At 38.6% G+C, this 17634-nt stretch overlaps 1 pseudogene; it reads right to left on the bottom strand.

Annotated features, from left to right (window-relative positions):
* Positions 1–10215: 10215 nt before the first annotated feature.
* LOC123611522 lies at positions 10216–11178 on the bottom strand (annotated as a pseudogene).
* Positions 11179–17634: the final 6456 nt, after the last annotated feature.

Below are 17634 nucleotides of genomic sequence, written 5' to 3'. Positions count from 1 at the left end.
TAAGGGGAATCTAGAATGGACAGACCAAGAGGGAGATAATGAGTATCAGTTGTAGCCCTAAGACTAGCTGCTAGGCCAGGAATTATAGATTGTTTTGTCAACCTTCTTCTTTTTTTTTTTAAGTTTCCCAAAGAAAAAGCGGCCCACCCTAACCATAGTGTTGCTGTTCCCAGAACATGTATGAAGAAATATATCTGGATAGAACAAAGGGTAGACTGGTGGATATTGACCATCATATACAACCCACATCCCTCTTTTCCTTTTTTTAAAAATGTTTATTGATTTATTTTGAGAAACAAAGAGAAAGTGTGCATGGCATATGTATGTGGGGGAGAGGCAGAGAGAGAGAGGGAGAGAATCTCAAGCAGAGCCTGACAGTGCCTGACTGGGGGCTGGATCTCATGAACCGTGAGATCATGATCTGACCTGAAATCAAGAGTCAAATGCTTAACCAACTGAGCCATCCAGGCACCCCTACCCACATCCCTCTTGAGTGAATAATTTGTTACCCTAACCCTCTAAGAATGCTGCTAGCTGCTTCAGGGATTGCCTCAGCTGCAGGGAAGCATGTGCCTTTCTGGGATGGCCCATATCCATGACTGATCATTGCCAGGCTATAAAAAGGCCTGTTCATCTCTGCCCAATTTGGGATAAATCTGAGAGGCTAGTCCAGCACCAGAACTTCTTATGAGGTCATCTGGGCTCTTTAATTGGCTTGCATCCCATTTTAACTTCTCCCCCTGTTCAATTCTGTTTCCTTTGCCTCCCTTTCACAGATGTTGCTATGAAGGGCACTCCTTAATAAATGTCTTGCATGTTAAAATTTATCTCAGAGTCTGCTTCTCAGGGGACACAATCTGAGACAGCCATTTATAGTATATCCTTATACTAGATTACTGTGTACCTATTAAAAAGATACTATATCCCCATATTATCTATTGGCTTGGAAAGAACTATAAAGCTAAACAAAATCAGGTTACTATATATAAAGAAAAAGTCTGGATATATATTTTTGGTGTTAACAGTAAGTATCTACAGAGAGTGATTTTTCTTTTTCTTTTTACAATTTACTGTTTCTGAATTTGTATATTTAATGTATATTAATTTTATAATCAAAAAGTATAACAAAGGTATTTTCATTTTTGGAAAATCAACTTTATAGTAAATACACAATCTCTTCCACACCTGGGATGGTGGAATTATTCTGGAAAATAACTTAACATTATATATAAAGACTCTTAATTGTCAATAATTCTACTTTGCATAATTTATACTAAGAAATTTTAAAACAGAATTAAATAAATTACTAGAATCAATTATGTATAAAGATATTTATTATAGTTTACTTATTTAGTCAAAAAGAAAAGATGAACAAGATAAATGATTCACACATATACACAGACATGTGTGTAAACATTTTTATAGAAATTCAAATATTCTTTGTTTTCCAATAATACTGACATAAAAAAATATCATAATAATAGTAAATGGTAGAAGTTAGTATACAAGATTAAAGATACAGTTTGATACCAATTTTGACACTATTTTGGGATTGTTTCTTATCAGCACATATACATGGCTGGCTATGTATATATCCACACATACCTATATATACACACATAAAGGAAAGGACTGGGAGAAAATATGTCAAAATGTTAACAGTGGATATTGCTGAATATTAGAATTGCAGGGTCCTTCTAAACATCAGGAATTGGGGATCATTAAGGCCATCCCAGAAGTCTGCCTACTACAATGGGACAGGAGAGATGTTTTCACAATGGCCAGAGAGCAGAAATGAAAAGAAAGCTGAGGCAAGTGGATAGCTTGTCATTCCCACATGTCTGGAAACAAGAGGTCAAAAGTCCAACATGTAGAAACTTACAGTAGATTGCTGAACAAGACCAAGCAGCAGAAAGTTCTGTAGTAAAATATAGCACAAAATTAATTTTTGTTTGCTATAAGGTTTCTTGTCAGTAGAAATATTGGCTGCCAGTTATATCTATATTGCATTTTCACAGGGAAACAGAGTTTACATGTCACTAAAACTCAAAAGCATTTCTCAGTTTTTCTTGACTTGCTGACCATTGCTTTTCTCTCCTTCAAGAGCCTTATTTTCAATTGGCCACTTCTGAAATGTAGGTGTTGCCTATGGTTGAGAATTGTGCTCTTTTTTCCTTTCTCTCATTTCTCTCCCTCACAGTTCTTTCACTTTCACACCATTAACAATGCAGGAAGAAAAATTCCAGATCTACCTCATTAGCTCTCACTTCTCCAACTGCCTATTTAAAATATCCAGCTGTTTCTTGGAACATTGCCACCATCATAATCCTCAACTTAATGTGTCTCAAGCCAGAGTCATCATCTTTCCCTTAAAACCAATCCTTCAAATAAACACATGGAGGAAATCACTAACCATGTTTAACTGAATAACTACGGGGTAAGGGATTGGGGCTTCAGTGTGAGGGAGATTCTTACTTTTCATATTAAACCTATCTATGCTATTTTTACTTTTCACACAAAGCACATTTAATATCAAAAGAAAATAATTAAAAAGAGATCATATTTTAAACCCAGCCAGCTTTTCCTTCTGATTTAAGCTGTTGTGTTTCTAGTCATTGTTTCCCATCCCTGGTGACCTAGACTCTATCTTCTCTGTGATTCTCTCTCTTTCAGGTTCTATTCAAGTGTCTAAAGTTATGAACACCGGTGTCACTTCCTACAGTGACAATAGTGAGGGGCGATCAAAATGCAAACTAGAGACTCAGGAAAAAAACATAAACCTAACCAGAATAGGCTTTGGGCATGGATACAGGACAGAAGCTCTTGAAGTATGCATTATTTTGATATTGTTATGGTGAAATTTTGTGCTCATCTGAGAAGGAAAAGACCAGCAAATTAGGAAGGCAGTAAGAGTGGGTAGGTCAGAGGACTATGTGGTGAGTTCCTGAGATCAGCATTAGGGTCAAGGCCAAATCTGCAAAGGCAGATTTATCGTGAAATCATTAGAGCTTAAGCTTCAGGCACCCTGACATGTACAGACCTTTTCCAGAGTTCTGGGAAGGACCCTAGTAGTATGTTTTTATGGAGATATATTTTTGTAAACCATACAAAAATAAGGGAATGATTTTCCATTTTTGATTCTCCTATGTTATACTTCTTGAATTGTTTAGTGTTGGAATAGTCATGAGCATGTTGGGGATCTGGTTAAGAGGAAGTTGATTTGGAGAAAGACTTAGTTTGAATTTTTAGTGAAGTGTATTTATATGCTCATCAGTCAATTTCATATGTAGCAATTTATTATTTGCTGTCCTGGTTAGAAGTCGTTCCCTAAAATCTCCTATTGCCCAAAATGCTGACTCACTTGGCTTCATGATATGAAGGCACTGGGTTAGAGGGCTGATTACCATATGAAGTTGTCTACAGAACCTGGCAATAGAAGTGTGTGGGTAGTGGAAAGATGATTTGAAATATATAGATCTGTATGTTAGTCTGTGGAATATTTTAGCAATAATTACACATGAACAATTTTAAGCAGGTAATTCTATTGTCATCCATGGATTTGGGGAAAATACTTAGTAACACAACATTTATTTTTTTTTTATGGAATCTCTATGAACTAGAATTTGTCAGAATTTCTGTATTTAACTTTCTGGCTGATTGAATGTCAGATATCGACATACACAAAGACAATATAAGATGCAAAATATACCATACTACAACTGGAACATTGATAACATACCAATGAGTGAGTGTCTTCAGTTTAAAAGGTATTTAAGATTAGCCCCTGTGTTAGTTTACTAGGGCTTGCCATAATGAAGTACCACAAACTGAGTGGTTTAAACACCAGAAATTTATTTTCTCACAGTTTTGGTGGCTAGAAATCCAAGATCAAGGTGTCAGCAAAGTTTTGTTTGTTTTTTTCCCCCAAGGTCCATTTCTTGGGCTTGTAGATGGGCATAAATGGAGAAAAAGCATATGACCAAATACCAGCTCATGATTAAAAAATTCTCAGCACATTAGGAATAGAAGGAAAACTTCCTTAATTTGATAAAGAACATCTATAAAAAACCTACACAGGATAATATACTTAGAGGAAACTCAAAGCTTTCCCACTAAGATCAGGAAAAAAGCAAAGATATTCCCTTTCATCACTGGTTTTTGAAATCATATTGGAAGTCTAGCTAATGCAATAAGACAAGAAAAGGAAATAAAAGACATATATCTTGGGAAGGAAGAAATAAAACTTTGTTCAGAGATGACATGATTATCTATGTAGAAAATATGAAAGAGTCAACAACAACAAAAATCCTCCTGGAACTAAGCAGCAATTACAACAAGTTTGTGGGATACATGGTTAGCACACAAAAGTCCATTTATTTCCTACATGTCAGTGATGAACAAGTAGAATTTGAAATTAAAGGCACAATACCATTTACATTAGCACCCCAAAAATGAAATAATTAAGCATAAATCTAACAAAACATGAATAATATCTACACAAGAAAAACTGCAAAACTCTGATGAAAAAAATCCAAAAAGAGGGGCAGGCACCTGGGTGGCTCAGTCAGTTAAGTATCCGACTCTTGATTTCCGCTCAGGTCATGATCTCATGGTTCGTAAGTTCAAGCCCCATATTGAGTTTTGCAGTGACAGCATGTAGCCTGCTTGAGATTCTCTGTCTCCCTGTCTCTCTCTGCCCCTCTGTCTCTCAGAAATAAATAAGTAAACATTAAAAAAAAAGAAATCCAAAAGAATGAAGTAAATTAAGAGCTAGTTCATGTTCATGGATAGGAAGACAATATTGTCAAAGTGTCAGTTCTTCCCAACTTGCTATATAGATTCAACACAATCCCAATAAAAATTCCAGCAAGTTATTTTGTAGATACTGACAAATTGATTCCAAATTTTATAAGGGTGATGTCATCAAGGTAACAGTGTAGAAAATCCCAGTATTGAACCCCTCCCAATCAACAATTAGACAAGTGTCTGCAGACAAAAATAACTCTGGGAGAGCTCAGGAGTCCACTTAAGAAACCTCAGCAAAAGGGGTGCCTGGATGGCTCTGTTGGTTAAGCATTTGACTTTAACTCAGGTCTGTGGGTTCAAGCCCCACATTAGGCTCTGTGTTGACAGCTCAGAGCCTGGATCCTGCTTCAGATTCTGTGTCTCCCTCTTGCTCTCTCTGTCCCTCCCCTGCTCACACTGTCTCTCTCTCTCTCTCAAAAATAAACATCAAATTTTTTTTTAAAAAAGAAACTTAAGCAAGATTGGAACAAAAAACCTGAGAACAACTACACAAAAAGAGAAGGAAGAACAGATTCATTTTGCCTACATTATCCCATCCTCCAGACCAGCACTGCTCAGTGCTAAATGAGAACTCTCCAGCTGGAAAGAGTTTTTCTCCAGTAAAGGGAGAGTGGGATGAACAACCAGCATCCCCAGCCTTTTGGGGCAATACATAAAGGACCCATTTCAGTTTCACCCCACTGTCAAAGTTGAAACATACAGAGATGGCTAGGAATAAAGAAGAGCAAGGGCTACCAGTAACAGCCATACAGTGGGAGACACTGTGATTCCCAGTGACCTGCTCTGCAGAGGACTCCAGCAGCTTATGTGACTGAAGAAACCAATGGCCAGAACAGCCACTGAGAATGCCTTGCAGATTTCAGTGGTTTTTGCCCCACAGATTTTCACATTCAAAGACATAAACTGCCTAAATACCTCCTCACTCCTTCCCCTGACCCCCTACCTGAACCCTCCCAGCCCAAGATCCACACTGGTAGTCAACCCCTATTTCTGCAGCTCCATGAGTGTAAGATGCAAGCCTAGACCCTAGGGTTGACCTCCACCACTGTGCTTTTGCTTGTGGCAAACTCCTATAGCCACAGTAGTATATGCTGACAGCCAAGGCCCCCAAAGCTGCTTGTGGACCCAGACCTGGCCCTATCTCCTGTCACTGGCCTGTGTTGCTGGATTCATCTGCAGCTGGCCCCTCCAGCTGCTGGTCTGCGTCCTGTCACTAGCCTCCACTGCCATGCATCTGTGGCAAGACTCTGCAGCTGTTGGAGTCCAGGTCAACAACCAGAGTCCCCACAGCTGCTTGTTGGCTCAGATCAAACCCTGTCTCCTGTCACTGGCCTGAACTGTTGGAATCATCTGCAGCTAGCTCCTCCAGCTGTGCAATTGTACATCACTGGCCCAACTCCTGTCACTGGCGTCCACTGTTGTGTAATGCCTGTGGTGAGTCCCTGTGGTCACAGAAGTGCACGCTGACAGCTGCTATATACCTGAAGTTGGCTCTGGTCCTTGCTGCTGGCTCTGGCCCTTGCCACTATAAGTGTGTCTGCAACCAGCCCCTGACACCACATAGGCACCTATAGCTGGCCCAGACAGGCAAGTGCACACCCCTGGCTGTAGCCATCCCCAGTGCCTGCTCTGATCTTTAACTGCTGGACCTAGAAGTACCCAACAGTCCTTACAGACATTGTGGACCCCCCACAGCATTCACCAAAGACCACACAGTTGTTGATGCTGTGGACCTCAGCTGCCTGAGCCATTATCATCATGCCACCCTGGGCCTGGAGCTGCCACATGCCCCCATACCCTTCACAACTAAACCTGCAATCACAGTATGCTCCAGTGTGCCCCTGTCACAGTGAAGGTCTTTTTTTCCAAAGTCCATCCAGAAATTCTAGAAGAGGCGACTGCTTCTTCAAATGTGCAGACATGTATGCAAGGTTATGAATGAAGATCATGAAGAATCAGGGACACATGACACCACAAAAGAAACAATAAACTTCTAGGGACTGACCACAAAGGAATGGAGATATATGAATTGCCTGACAAATAATTCAAAATAATTGTTCTAAAGATGCTCAGAGAGCTACAAGAGAACGTAAACAATTTAATGAAATCTGGAGAACAGTATAAGAACAAAATAAGGGGGCACCTGGGTGGCTCAGTCAGTTGAGCGTCCAACTTCGGCTCAGGTTATTATCTCATGGTTTGTGAGTTCGAGCCCCGTGTTGGGCTCTGTGCTGACAGCTGGGAGCCTGGAGCCTGCTTCGGATTCTGTGTCTCCCTCTCTGCCCCTCCCACTCTCATGCTCTTGTCTCGCTCTTGTCTCTGTCTCTCAAAAATGAATAAACGTAAAAAAAATTTTTTTTAAAAAGAACAAAATAAGAAGTTTAGGAAACAGATAGAAAACATAAAAAACTCCCACAAATTTTGGAGTTGAAGAAAACAATTACCTAACTGAAAAATTTAATAGAAAGCTTCAACAGAAGACTGGACCAAGCAGAAGAAAAAAAATCAATGACTCAAAGACTGATCATTTGAAATTATCCAGTTAAAAAGACAACAACAATAAAAAAAAGGTGGGGGAGGATGAAGAAAGTCTATGGGACATCATTAAGATAAACAATCTATGCATTGTTGAAGCTCCAGGAGACGAGAAAGAGTAAAGGATAGAAAGCTTAGTCAAAGAAATCATGGCTGAGAACTTCCCACAATCTGGAGAGAAATTTGGACATCCAAGTTTATGAAGCTAATGGGTCACCCCAAAATTTCAATCCAAAACAAACTTCTCAAAGATGCATTTTAATAAAACTGTTTAAAATCAAAGACAAAGAAAAGATTTTTACCTTTTTAATTTAAAAAAATGTTTATTTATTTATTTATTTTGAGAGAGATAGAGAACCGAGCAAGGGAGGGGCAGAGAGAAAGAAAAAGAGAATCTGAAGCAGGCGTGGCACTGTCAGCCTGGAGCTTGACTTGCGGCTGAATCTCATGAACCAGGAGATCATGACCTGAGCCAAAATCAATACTCAGATGCTTAACCAAGTGAGCCACCCAGGCACCCCAAAGAAAATATTTTTAAAGCAGCAAGAGGAAAAAAAATTCTCTCATATAAGAGAAATCCCCATAAAGTGATAAATGGGTTTATTAGCAGAAACCTTGCGGGAGAGCAGGATGATATATTCAAAGTGCTGGGAAAACAAAAAATAAAAAACAAAAAACTTGCTACCAAGAATGCTTTACCGGGCAAAGTTGTCCTTCAGAAATGAAAGCAAGATGGGGCACCTGGGTGGGTCAGTTGGTTAAGTTCCAACTCTTGATCTCAGCTCAGGTCCTGATCTCAGGGTTGTGAGTTCAAGTGCCATGTTGGGCTCCATGTTGGGTGTGAAGTCTACTTAAGTAAAAAGAAAGAGAGAGAGAGAGAGAGAGAGAGAGAGAGAGAGAGAGAGAGAAATAAAAGGAAGATAAATACTTACCCAAACAAAACTAAGGATGTTCATCACCACTAGACCTGCCACACAAGAAGTGATTAAAAGAGTTCTTCAAACTGAAAACAAAAGGATGCTAATTAGTAACAGGAAAATATACAACATTGGCAAAGGTAAGTGTATAATCAGATTCAGAATACTCTAATACTGTACTATGGTGGTGTGTTAACTATTTAACTCTAGAATGAAGGCTAGAGAACAAAAGTATTAGAAATAGCTATAGCTACAATAATTTATTAATAGAGAGACAATGTAAAAAGATATAAATTGTGACATCAAAATCATAAAATGGAGGGGGTAGTAAAAAGGTAGAGATTTTGTATATGATTGAAGTTGTTATCAGCTTAAATAGGTTATTATAGATACAAAATATATCAAGTAAGCTTCAGAGTAACCATGAAACAAAAACCTATAGTAGGTACACATGAGATAAACACAAGGGAATCAAAGTATACCACTATCGAAAATCATCAATTCACAAAAAAGGCTGCAAGAAAGGAAGAAAGAACAAAGGAACTACAAAAAAACAACTAATAAGATTGGAATACTACATCCTTACCTATCAATAACTACTTTAAATAGATATAAATAAAATTCTCTAATCAAAAGGCATGGAATGGCTGAACAGACTTTTATTTTTTATTTTTTTTAATATGAAATTTATTGTCCAAATGGTTCCCATACAACACCCAGTGCTCATCCCAACAGGTGCCCTCCTCAATACCCATCACCTACCTCCCTTCCCTCCCACCCCCCATCAACCCTCAGTTTGTTCTCAGTTTTTAAGAGTCTCTTATGTTTTGGCTCCCTCCCTCTCTAACCTTTTTTTTTTTAATTCCTTCCCCTCCCCCTTGGTCTCCTGTTAAGTTTCTCAGGATCCACATAAGAATCAAATATATGATATCTGTCTTTCTCTGTATGACTTATTTCACTTAGCCACTCTGGAAAACAGTGTGGAGGTTCCTCAAAAAATTAAAAATAGATCTACCCTATGACCCAGCAATAGTACTGCTAGGAATTTACCCAAGGGATACAGGAGTGAATAGACTTTTAAAAACCAACTAAATGCAGCCTACAAAAGACTCATTTCAGCTTCAAGGTCACACATAAGCTCAAAGTTAAGGGTTGGAAAAAGATGTTCCATGCAAATGGAAACCAAAAGAAAGCAGGGATAGCTGTACTTATTTCAGACAAAACAGACTGTAAATAAAAAACTAGAGACAAAGGAGGTCATTATATAATGATAAAGAGATGAATTCATCAAAACTATATAACAATTATATATGTATCCAACATTGGAGTACCTAAATATATAAAAAAATATTGCTAACAGATCGGAAGGAAGAAACAGATTATATAATTGTGATAGAGAATTCCAATACCACTTAACCAATGGAAAGATCATCCAAACAGAAAAATAATAATAAGGAAACACTGGACTTGAGCTATAATTTAAAACAAATAGATCTAACACACATATATTAAAACATACATCTAAGAGCAGTAGAATACACATTCACCTCAAGAGCATATAGAATATTTTCCAGGAGAGATCGTATGTTAGGTCATAAAACAAGTTTTAGCAAATTTAAAAAGACTGAAATCATACCAAGTATATTTTCTTTTTTTTTTTTAAAAAGACACATTTAGTCAGCGTCATGATCAGACTATTACATTTAACAATCAACAGCATGGGTGCAAAAAAAACCTACATTAAAACTATGTGTTGCAATGTTTTACACTTTCCACAGAACAGAAATTAAAATAGCCTGTTATACAATTAGTACAAATACAGTCCTTGAGTTTTTTGCCCATACATATGAGTATTGTCTAAAATATGTCTTCTTTGTGGCAGTGAGGCCCCGCCACCACTGTGCTTGGCTGGGTTCACAAATCTGTTGTAGCCTGTAGCTTCCTTGTCACTTCTCTAGCTCTCCTCTCCTGCTAAGCTTTGTTTCCTGGCAGTAATTAAAACCTTCCGCCACTGCCATAGCTACTGCTGCTCCTGGAACCACCATACCCACCTTGGTTTCATGGTTTGCCAAAACATTGGCCTCTACCACCATAGAGGACAGTTTCTGCCTCCGAAATTTTCTTCTTTCATGGGCCCAATATTTGAAGATTGATTGTTGTAATTGCCAAAACAATTATAGCTTCCACCACCTCCAAAGTTGCTTCCATCATTACCATATCTATTATAGCCATCCCCACTGTCACCATATCCACCACCACACTGACTGCCACCAAAGCCACCGTGCCCTCTAAAGTTTCCTCTACGACCAAAGTTGTCATTTGCACCAAAACCACCTCCACGACTACCACCAGTTTCCAGAACCACTTCAACATCTTTGGTTGAAGCACTAGCCATCTCCTGCTTAGATAGAGCTCTGCTTACTTCACAGTCTGACAATCTTGTCCAAAGTCATGTTCATCAAGTGTTACAAAAGCAAGCCCTCTCTTTTTGCCACTGCCTCAGTCAGTCGTGATTTCAATCACTTCAATTTTCCCATAATGTTCAAAATATTCTCTTAGATGATGTTCGTCAGTACCTTCTTTAATGCCACCAACAAAACTCTTTTTCACAGTTAAGTGGGCACCATGTCTTTGAGAATCTTCTCTTGAAACAGCCCTCTTTGGTGCCACAATTCTTCCATCCACCTTGTGTGGCCTTGCACTCATGGCTGCATCCACCTCTTCCACAGTGGCATACCGTGACAAACCCAAAGCCTCTGGAGTGCTTGGTGTTTGGATCTCTCATTACCACACAGTCTGTGAGTGTTGCCCATTGCTCAAAATGGCTCCTCAGACCCTCATTGGTTGTTTCAAAGCTCAAACCTCCAATGAAAATCTTCCACAGTTGTTCAGGCTCTTTGGGAGACTCTGACTTAGACATGACGGGGTGGGAGGGGAGGCTTTAACAATGCTTACTTGGCATATCCATGGGCAGAAAGAGTCAAGTATATTTTCTGATCACAATGGTATGAAACTAGAAATCAATAACAAGAGGAAAACTGGAAAATTCACAAATATGTGAAAATTAAACAACACACTCTTGAGCAGCTAATGGGTCAAAGATGAAATCCAAAGGGAAATAAAAAAATACCTGAGACAAATGAAAAGGGAAACTCAACGTACCAAAACTTATGGTATATAGCAAAATCTGTGATAAGAAAGAAGTTTACGGTGATAAATATCTATATTAAGAAAAAAAAAAGAGGAGGAGGAGGTGGAGGAGGAGTTAAGATGGTAGAGAAGTAGGGGGACTCGGATTTCCCTGGCCTTCAAACACAGCTGTATTGAGGCAAGAACACTTGGAACACCCAGGAAATCAATCTGTGGAGTGACAGAAAATCTCCAAAGGTGGAGGGAGACAGCTTGGCAAGACAGAGGTTCGTGTACGTGAATTGGGGGAGATAAAACAGCATAGGCACAGAGGGGAAGGACAAAAGGGAGAGCAAAACAGAGAGGCGGTGGACTGCGGTATTGTGTTAGTACAAGAGAAAAACCTCTCCATGCCATGGACTGGGGAAGGAGAAATACGGAGAGCGTCACTTTCTACTTTGCAAACAGCCTTACGGGCTGAATATCAGAGTTTTTAGGGGTGCACGACTTTCTCCAGACCGAGGCTGCCACCATGTGCATGCTCCTGGTGGGTAGGCAGCCAGCTCTGGGGTGGGGTAGTGATCTCAGAGGTGCACCGAGAGAGAACAGTCCCTTCCTCGAGTACTGTGGGAAAAGGGTTTATTGCCCCCTCCCCAAGGACAAAAGACCCTGAAGGTGCCAGCCAAAGGCCCTTTATCGGCTGGGTGAAGTGGTGCTACACCAGAACAGAATCCATGCAGTCATGCAGTACAAGGCCCCTTAAGACTTGGGGATTTAAATCCCCGACGCGTAGGAGGCGCAGGAGATGTGGAGCAGGGCAAGCTGACCGCTGGTGCTCCTGTGTGAGGGCTGCCAGAACAGCATGGTTTGATCCACCCGGTCCAGAGAAGAGAGATTGGGGTGTCGCCATTTTTTCCCCTATCCCCAACACTGTGGGGCTTCAGGGAATAGGATAGTGGGACCGCTTATACCAAAGCCCGCCCCTCCATTCCTGGCAACTGCTTATCTACTGGAGAGGGACTGACACTGAGTGAACCAGAGGGCCAACACAGTGACAGGTCCCAGGCACCAACAGACAACTGTCCTGTGGTTGTGTATGTTAATCTGTTTCCTTCTTGTTTTTCTTTTTCTTTTCTTTTCTTTTCTTTTCTTTTCTTTTCTTTTCTTTTCTTCTCTTTCCTTTCCTCTTCTTCTCTTTTCTTTTCTTTTCTTCTCTTTTCTTTTTCTTTCTACCCTCTTCTTTTTTTTCCTTTGGAATCAGGTTCATACTTTCTGGTTTGATTTTTGGTCAATTCTCATTATATATGTATTTTTTTTCTTTCTCTGTTTTCTTTGTTTAATCAGGCATTTTTACTCTATTCTTTTTATACCCTTTCTATATCTTCTTTTTCTTTATTTGCTTTTCTCTCTTCCTGGATTAAGCCTTATAGTTTCTTTGATTCTCTGCTTAGTCTCCCCCCCCCCCCATTTCATTTTTCTCTTTGTATGGAATCAGGTTCCCTGCCCTTTCCTTTTTTCCAGGGTTACTTCAATGAACAAATCCAAGCACACCTGGTAGAAGATCCAAACAATCCACAACAATGAGCAAGGAGGAGCTTTGTAGAGGACTGACCAGTGGGATAGAGCAGCCAAATACACAACAACAGAGGGCACACAACACACTCCAAAAACACTTTCTGAAGAGTCATGCCCTGGGCAGTGTATGACCCCTTTTTAATATTGTAGTACTCACAGGTGCAAGACACCTTTAAAACACGTAAAAGACAGAAACTTAGCCACAATGATGAAATGGAAGAATTCTCAAAAAAAAAAAAAGAAATCCAGGAAGCAATGACAGTCAGAGAATTGCTCAAAACAAATATAAACAATATATCTGAATAAGAATTTAGAATAACAGCCCTAAGACTAATAGTTGGGCTTACAAAAAGCATAGAAGACAGCAGAGAATCTATTGCTACAGATATCAAAGACTGAAGAAATTGTCATGATGAATTAAGAAATGCTATAAATGAGATGCAAAATAAACTAGATACAGTGACAGTGAGGATGGAAGAAGCAGAGGAGGGAATAGGTGAAATAGAAGATAAAATTATGGAAAATGATGAAGCTGAAAAAAGAGGGAAAGGAAATTACTAGACCATGAGGGGAGGATTTAAGACCTAAGTGATTCAATGAAATGAAATAATATCCATATCATAGGAATTCCAGAAGAAGAAGAAGAGAGAGAAAGGGGCAGAAGGTTTATTTAAACAAATTATAGCTGAGAATTTCCCTATCTGGGGAAGGAAACAGGTATCCAAGTCCAAGAGGACCAGAGAACTCCCTTCAAAATCAACAAAAACAGGTCCACACCACAACATATCATAGTGAAACTGCAAAATACAAAATTAAGGAGAGAATTCTGAAAGCAGCTAGAGACAGACAGGTCTTAACCTACAAGAGTATACACATAAGGGTAGTAGCAGACCTGTTCACTGAAACTTGGCAAGCCAGAAGAGAGTGGCAGGAAATATTCAATGCGATGAATAGGAAAAATATGCAGCCAAGAATCCTTTATCCAGCAAGGCTGTCATTCAGACCAGAAGGAGAGTTAAAGACTTTCCCAAACAAAAACTAAAGGAGTTCATGACCACTAAACTAGCCCTACAGAGGATCCTGTGGGGGACTCTGTGAGTGGAAAGTAGCAAAGACTACAAAGGACCAGAGACATCACAAGCATGAAACCCACAGATAACACAGTGACACTAAATCCATATCTTTAAATGATGAACCACTCTGAATGTAAATGGACTGACTAAATGCCCCAATAAAAAGACATAGGCTATCAGAATGGATTAAAAAACAATATCCATCTATATGCTGCCTACAAGAGACTCCTTTTAGACCTGAGGACACCTGCAGATTGAAAGTGAAGGGATGGAGAACCATCTATCATGCTACTGGACATCAAAAGAAAGCCAGAGTAGTCATACTTGTATTAGACAAATAGATTTTAAAACGAAAACTGTAACAAGAAATGAAGAAGGGCATTATATCATAATTAAGGGGTCTATCCATCAAGAAGAGCTAACAATATTGTTCATGCCCCTAATGTGGAAAACCCAAATATATAAATCAATTAATCACAAACATTAAAAAATGTATAGATAATAACACCATGATTGTAGGAGACTTAATACTCCAGTTACAACAATGTACAAATCATCTAGGCAGAAAATCAATATGGAAACAAGGTTATGAACGACACATTGGACCAGATGGATTTAACAGATATATTCAGAACCTTTCATCCAAAAGCAACTGAATACACATTTTTCTTGAGTGCACATAGAACATTCTCCAAAATAGATCACGTACTGGGTCACAAAACAGCCCTCAACAAGGCCTCAAAAAGGATTGAGACCCTACCATGCATATTTTCAGATCACAATGCTATGAAACTTGAAATCAACCACAAGAAAAGATTTGGAAAGCCCCCAAATACATGGAGGTTAAAAAAAATCCTACTAAAGACTGAATGGATCAAACAGGAAATTAAAGAAGAAATTTTAAAATATATGGAAGCAAATGAAAATGAAAACAAGACAGTCCAAACCAGCACACCACATTAATAGCATGAAAGACAATAATTTTACAATTATCTCAATAGATGCAGAAAAAGCACTTGGCACAATACGACATACTTTTATGATAAAAAAAAAAAACTCTCAGAAATTTGGGTATAGAAGCAACATATCTCAACACAGTAAAGCTTGTATATGACAAATCTACAGTTAACATCATACTCAATGGTAAAAGGTTAAAGCTTTCTTTCTAAGATCAAGAACAAGACAAGGGTGCCCACTCTTACCATTCTTATTCAACATAATATTGGAAGTCCTAGCCAGAGCAAGCAAGCAAGAAAAAGAAACAAAAGGAATCCAAATTGGAAGGGAAGGAGTAAACTTGTCTTTATTTGCTGATGACGTAATCTTATATATAGAAAACCTTAAAGAGTCCGCCAAAACCTATTAGAGCTAATAAACCAATTCAATAAAATCTAAAGTCAACATATAAAAATCAGTTGCATTTCTATACACTAACAATGAACTATCTGAAAAAAATAAAGAAAGAAAACAATCCTATTTACAATAACATCAAAAGCAATAAACTACTTAAGAATAAATTTAACCAAGGGGGCACCTGGGTGGCTTAGTTGGTTAAGCCTCAGACTTCAGTTCAGGTCATGAACTCATGGTTCACGAGTTCAAGTCCTGCATTGGGTGAGCTTGAGTACTGCTTTGGGTGAGCCCTGCCTCTCTTTCTCTCCCTCTCTGTCTCCCTCTGTCTCTCTCCCTCTCTCTGCCCCTCGCTCACTTGTGCCCCCTCTTTCTCTCTCAAAAAAAGAGAATAAATTTAACCACGGAAATAAGAGTTCTATATACCAAAAACTATAAGATACGGATAAAAGAAATTGAAGAAGGTACAAATAAATGGAAAGATTTCTTATGTTCATACATTGAAAAAGTTAATATTATTAAGATATCCATACTAGGGCCACCTGGGTGGCTCAGTTGGTTAAGTGTCTGACTTCGGCTCAGGTCACGATCTCACTGTCCTGAGTTTCAGCCCCACGTCAGGCTCTGTGCTGACAGCTCAGAACCTGGAGCCTGTTTCGGATTCTGTGTCTTCCTCTCTGTCTCTGCCCCTCCTCTGCTCTTGCTCTGTCTTTTTCTCTCTCAAAAATAAATAAATAAACATTAAAAAAATTAAAAAAAAAAGATGTCCATACTATCCAAAACCATCTATAGATTCAAAGCAAAAATCCTATTAAAATTCCAATGATATTTTCACAGAAATAGAAAAAGCAATCCTAAATTCATTTGAAACCACAAAATACTCCCTAACAGCCAAGTCAATCCTGAGAAAGAAAAAAGATTGAAGTATCACAATTCCTGATTTCAAACTATAATATAAAGCTATAGTAATCAAAACAATATGGTCCTGGCATAGAAGCAGACACATAGACCAATGGAACAGAATTGAGAGTCCAGAAATAAATCCACACATATACTTTCAATTACTATTTGAAAAGAGAGCCAAGAATATGCAATGGGGAAAGGATACTGTCTTCAATAAAAGATGTTAAGAAAACTGGATATTTACAAAGAAAGGAATGAAATTGGATATCTATCTTAAACCACTCACAAAAACTACTTTACAATGGATTAAAGACATACACACCAGCCTTGAAACCATAAAACTCTTAGAAGAACTCGTAGAACATATAGAAAAAGCTTGACATCAGGCTTGGCAATGATTTTTTGGATCTGACACCAAAAGCAAAAGGAACAAAAGCAAAAATAAACAAGTGGGACTACATCAAACTAAAAAGCTTCTGCACAGCAGAAGAATCAATCAATAAAATGAAAAGGTAACCTAAAAAATGGAGGAAATATTTGTAAACTATATATCTGATAAGGGGTTAATATCTAAAATATACAACTCAAGAATAAAAAGTCTCCAAATAATCCAATTAAAAAATGGGCAAGGAAATGAAATCACTATCTTGAGAAGATATCTGCTTTCTTATGTTTGTTGCAGCATTATTCACAGCAGCCAAGACACGGAAGCAACCTAAGTGTTCATCAATATATGAATGAATAAAGAAAATGTGTGTGGCGCAGGTATATACACATGTACACATATATAAAACATTACTCAGCAATAAAAAATTCTGCCATTTGCAACAATATAGATGAATACTTAGTGAAATAAGTCAGATGAATACTGTATGATCTCACTTATATGTGAAATCTAAAAACATCAATATCAGGGCACCTAGGTGGCTCAGTTGGTTGAGCATCCAACTTCAACTCTGGTCATAATCTCACGGTTCATGGGTTCAAGTCCCATGTCGGGGTTTGCACTGACAGCTCAGAGCTGGCTCCGGATTCTGTCTCCCTCTCTCTCAGCCCCTCCCCCACTTTCAAAAATAAATAAACATTAAAAAAATAAAATAAATAAAAACATCAATGTCATATAAATAAAGAATAGATTGATGGTTGCCAGGAGCTGGGCTGAGGGAGGCATGCAGAAATATTGGTCAAAGTGTACAAACGTAGATTAATTAGTTCCAGGAATCTAATGGACAGTGTGGTGATCATTGTTAACAATATTGTATTGTATACTTGAAAGGTGCAGTTAAGAATAAATCTTAAATGTTCTCATCATAAGAACCACAACAATAAGACCATAGAGAACAATG

The sequence above is a fragment of the Leopardus geoffroyi genome, chromosome C2 (assembly GCF_018350155.1).
Source record: "Leopardus geoffroyi isolate Oge1 chromosome C2, O.geoffroyi_Oge1_pat1.0, whole genome shotgun sequence".
Lineage (NCBI taxonomy): Eukaryota > Metazoa > Chordata > Mammalia > Carnivora > Felidae > Leopardus > Leopardus geoffroyi.
Note: the sequence above shows the minus strand (reverse complement) of the source record. Positions and strands in the feature narration are given on the sequence as shown.